Genomic DNA, 5,162 nt, shown 5'->3' with positions numbered 1-5,162 from the left:
AAAGTCTGTATGGGTGGTTCTGCAGGTCACTGGTGAGGTCAGAGGCCACACGTGGCCCATGGCTTAAAATTACACCTGCATCTGTCCTGATGAGCCACAGCCAAGAGGTAGGCCTTATTCTTCCTCACTTCTGGATCTGGAAGATGAAAAGGATGGATAGTTTCTTGTATTTTTCTGCCCCTCTGAAAACCCAGTCTCTACATCCTTCCAACTCCAATGTTCCACCTGGCTAACATGCTGACCACAAATTTTTGGTGAGTCCTTGGGGTCTCTGACATTGGGGTCTGGCTAACAGCATCAAAGCCAAACCCCAGTGCCACCTCACCATGGCTCTGCAAATGTCAGGCTATAAACCATTCTTAGTGCTCACTGGCTTCCGAACACTGAGCGTAGAAATAGCCACTTGCTCTTTGCCCCACTGTCACAGGCACAGCTGAGCGGTGCTGTGCCCGTGGTGCTGATGGATCGAAGACAGCATCTTCAGGGCAGCTATTTGAGATTCTTAATGACACGTGTGTATGAGTGTGTGAATGTGATTGTGTGTGAGTGTGAATGTGAGTGTATGTGTGTACATGGTTGCAGGGAGCACCGGAGCTCAGGAAAGGCCTCCCTGGATCTGGACTCTCGGGAAGTTGAGTTGCCGACTGTGGTTCCAAGGAACAGAACCCGTGTCTTCTGCAATAGTAATAAACTTTCTTAATCACTGAGCCATGTGTACTGGCTGGTTGTGCGTCAGCTTGACACAAGCTCGAGTCATCAGGAAGGAGCCTCAGTTGAGGAGACGCCTCCATGAGATCCAGCTGTGAGGCATCTTCTCAATTAGTGATGATGGGAGCTGGCCCAGCCCACTGTGGGTGGGGCCACCCCTGGGCAGGTGGTCCTGGGTTCTATAAGAAGCAGCTGCGCAAGACAAGAGGAGGAAGCTAGTACGCAGCACATCCACGGCTCTGCGTCAGCTCCTTCAGGTTCCTGCCCTGCTCGAGCTCCTGTTCTAACTTCCTCCAGTGCTGTGGAGGTGTAGGCTGAATAAACTCTTTCCTCCCCAACTTGCTTTTTGGTCGTGGTGTTTTGTTGAGCAATAGAAACCCTGACCGAGACACCATCTCTCAAACTCCTGTTTCAATTTTTACATTTTATTTACTTTTCATATACAGTCTCGTTACGTAGACAAGGCACGCCTGGAGTTCACAGTCACCTGCCTCTGCCTCTGCCTCCAGAGTGCTAGGAAGACCTCAGCCTTCTGGTTTTTTGTTTGGTTGGTTTTGTTTTGTTTTGGCTTTTGGTTTTTCAAGATGGTTTGTCTGTGTAGCTGTGGCTGTCCTGACTCATTCTGTAGACCAGGCTGGCCTCAAACTCACAGTGACCCACCTGTGTCTGCCTCCCTGAGTGCTGGGATTAAAGGCGTGCGCCACCATGCTCGGCTCCATTTCTCCTTAACAAAGTCCCTTACTTAAAAAAGGTATCAGTGTGGCCCACAGCCCCTCCTCCATGACCTTGGGCTCCTACCGCGGCATACACTGCTGGGACCCTGCAGAGAAGACGCAGACATGCATGGTACGGCGCAAGCCCGCGTGTGGGCAGGGCACTCACCACAGGCACCTGTGACATCACACAGTGCTGACCGGGTGAGGCAGGCTCTCGTCTGGTTGTATACAGTAGGCTAGCTGCCTCCAAGCTTCTGGGGACCCTCCTGTCTCTGCCTCCTATCTCCCCACAGGAGGGTTGGGATTACAGGCATGTGCTCCCATGCCCAACTTTTACATAGGGTCTGTGAATTTGAACTCAGGGCTACTGAGCCATGTCCACCACCCCTTATTTGTTTTTGGCCTTTAAAATATTTTAGTTTTTAAAAATTATGTTTATCAAGGCTAGAGAAAAGGCTCAGGAGTTAAGAGCACTGTCTGCTCTGCAGAGGGTCCAGGTTCAATTCTCAGAGCTCACAGAGCAGCTCACAAGAGCCCTAACTCTCCAGTTCTTGGTATCTGGCGCCCTCTTCTGGCACTGCACACACGGTGCACAGACATACGTCTAGGCGACAAGCATACTATACATAAAATGAATTAATATGTCTCTGTGTGGGTATGTGCACACATGTGCCTACAGAGGTCAGAGGAGGGTGTCAGATCACCTGAAACTGGAGTTACAGTTGGGAGCTGCAGCATGGTTGCTGGGAACTGAACCCAGGTCCCCCGAAAGATCAGCCAGTGCCTTAACCACTGAGCTGTCACTCCAGCCCCTGACTTTTGCATTAAATATATTCTAGTGCACCACCACCACGGGCCATTTCACAAGGGCATCACAGAAGACGATCTTGCTTTGATGTGGAACTTCTGGGCCCAGGTGAAACCGTCTGCAGTGAAATGCCCGGGGCACCTGCGATCTAGGCACTGGGAATCAGCCAGCTCTGGGCTCCGCAGAGACGCTCTCCAGAAACGAGGTGGAGAGGCTGAGGAAGACACCCGACACCCACGCCCGGCTTCTGCACGCCCACTTCGATGTAATCAAACCCTGAGGGCTGGCCACAGGGCTTCATGGGTAAAGGTGCTTACTGCAAGGCTGAGAACCTGAGTTTGAGCCTCAGGACCTACATGGTGGAGGGAGAGACTGAGTTCCCCAGCTGTCCTCTGATCTCCACACTCTGGACCCCTATCAAATCAGACAAACCAGCTGTGTCTTACCAGGTTCCTCTCTAATCCCACCCACTGCAGCTGGGCTGAGAGCTCATCGCATGCTGCTGACCCTACCCTACCTGCCTTTTTGCAGTGGAGGGCCCCTGCTTGAGCAGAGGACTGGAGTTCATTAGTTGTCTTGTTTTAATTTAAATTTTATTTCATGTGCATTAGTGTGAAGGTGTCAGATCCCTTGGAACTGGGGTTACAGACAGTTGTGAGCTGTCATGTGGGCGCTGGGAATTGAACCCAGGTCCTTTGGAAGAGCAGACAGCCCTCTTAACCACTGAGCCATCTCTCCAGCCCCCCACCTTTAAGATGTAATGAATTAATGTTTTTTGGGACAATGTCTGTTTAACAACCCTGGCTGCCCTGAATCTCACTCTGTAGACCAGGCTGGCCTTGAACTCACAAGATCTACCTGCCTCTGCCTCCCTGAGTGCTGGGGTGACAGGCGTGCACCACTGTACCTGGCTTTTGTTTAATTATGTATATCTCTATGTGCCTGCGATGGATGCTGGCCTGGACCCTGACTGTGCTCTTGGTCACTAAGCCATTTCTCTGCTCTTAATTCAGTGGTTGTCAGCCTTGCTAATGCTGTGACCCACAACCATAAAATTTTTGTTGCTTCTTCATAACTGTAATTTTCCTACTGTTATGAATTTCAAAGTAAATATCTGTGTTTTCTGAGACCTTAGGTGACTGCAGTGAAAGGATCATTAGACTCCCAAAGGGTATATGAAGTCCTGGTTCCCTATCCAGCACTGAAAAAGCAACAAACAAGCAAACAGGGGCTGCAGGGATGGCTCTGAGAGCCTAAGAGTGGTGAGGAGCACCAGCTGCTCTTCCAGGAGACCCGAGTTCAGTTCCAGCACCCCGGATGCTCACAGACACCAGCACTGGGGGTTCTGGCCTCCTCTCTGGCTTCCTCAGCCACTGCACTCATGTGCACAAACCACACTCATGTGATTAAAACTTAAAAAAATATATTAAAACTGAATAGAACTTTTTTCCTATCAAAATAAATAGGAAAATTGAAAAACCCAGAGAAAATCCTGAGATCAGGAGTGGTAGCTGTTAAAGGAACTTTTTCAAAAAACTTTTATTATGTATAAAATGTTCTGTCTGCATGTACACCTGCTTTCCAGAAGAGGGCAACAGATCTCATTACAGATGATTGTGAGCCACCATGTGGTTGCTGGGAATTGAACTCAGGACCTCTGGAAGAACAGTCATTACTCTTAACCTCTGAGCCATCTCTCCAACCCTGCTAAAGTACCTTTCATTCACCAAATATAATTGTTGTCTCAGAGGCTCACTACCTCCCTCTGCTAACCTAGGTCTCGTCCTGGAAGCATCTAGCCTCTTTACAGTCTAATCTAGGCCTGCAATGCTTTCAGCCTCTGAGGCTTACTGCTGAATAAGCTCACTCTTTTTAAAGATTTATTATGTATATATGTATACAGTGTTCTGCCTGCATGTACACTCACATACTAGAAGAGGGCACCAGATCTCATTATAGATGGTTGTAAGCTCCCATATGGTTGTTGCGAGTTGAACTTGGGAGCTTTAGGAAGAGCAACCAGTGCGTTCAACCTCTGAGCCATCTCTCCAGCCCCAAGCTCACCCTTTTTAGTTCTTTCTGAACTCAGGCTGGCTGGTTTCAACTCAGCTGTTGTGGCTCAAACTCCTCTTCAAACTGACTGATTCAAAATGGCTTCTCACTAAATAGTTCTGCTTGGCCTCAAACTAACTCTAGCAATCTGTTCTGATCTCTGGCTCCTTCTCATTCTCTGGCTCATTCTGTCTTCACCTGTCTTTGTAAAATTCTCCCAGTAAAACTGCCTCTGAATTCCAAGAACTGAAGTGCCAGGAACTCAACTCCACTGTGCTGCCTCTCAACTCACCGAGTCACCCGAACAGCACGGATGCAGATCGGCCTCTGTCTGAGTGCTGGCTCGCTGAGTCACCCGAACAGCACGGATGCAGATCGGCCTCTGTCTGAGTGCTGGCTCGCTGGGTCACCCGAACAGCACTGAGCAGGGTGCAGATCCGCCTCTGTCTGAGTGCTGGTTCGCCGAGTCACCCGAAGAGTACTGACTAGAATGCAGAGGTCGGCCTCTGAGTGCTGGGATTAAACGTGTCCCAGCACACCTGAACCTAAGCTTTGCTTTACCTGAAACTTGCTCTATACCAGGCTGGCCTGGAACTCAGAGATCTGCTGCCTCTGTCTCCCAGATTAAAGCCATGTTTGTATTCCAGACAGATCGCACAGACCTAGAAGGTCTTTGAATGTGATCTCTTGCCAGAGCAGCTATGTTCTGAATGAAAATTCCTCTAGAGGTCCCTCAGCTATGCATCAGGCATTCTCTGGGCAGGGCTCGAATCCACCGAGAATCCCAGACTCTTGGTGCCTAAAGGGAGGTGAGGGGATCACCAAGTCACTTTCTCAGAGAACTGAGGTCTAAGCTGAGGTCTGAGGTTTCACCTCAC

At 49.6% G+C, this 5,162-nt stretch overlaps 1 non-coding gene across 1 annotated transcript; it reads right to left on the bottom strand.

The window, feature by feature from the left end:
- Positions 1–336: 336 nt before the first annotated feature.
- Positions 337–476, bottom strand: LOC132653839 (small nucleolar RNA SNORA43). The gene has a single exon (XR_009591681.1). It is a non-coding gene; the product is annotated as a small nucleolar RNA SNORA43 (small nucleolar RNA).
- Positions 477–5,162: the final 4,686 nt, after the last annotated feature.

The sequence above is a fragment of the Meriones unguiculatus genome, chromosome 4, assembly GCF_030254825.1.
Source record: "Meriones unguiculatus strain TT.TT164.6M chromosome 4, Bangor_MerUng_6.1, whole genome shotgun sequence".
NCBI lineage: Eukaryota > Metazoa > Chordata > Mammalia > Rodentia > Muridae > Meriones > Meriones unguiculatus.
Note: the sequence above shows the minus strand (reverse complement) of the source record. Positions and strands in the feature narration are given on the sequence as shown.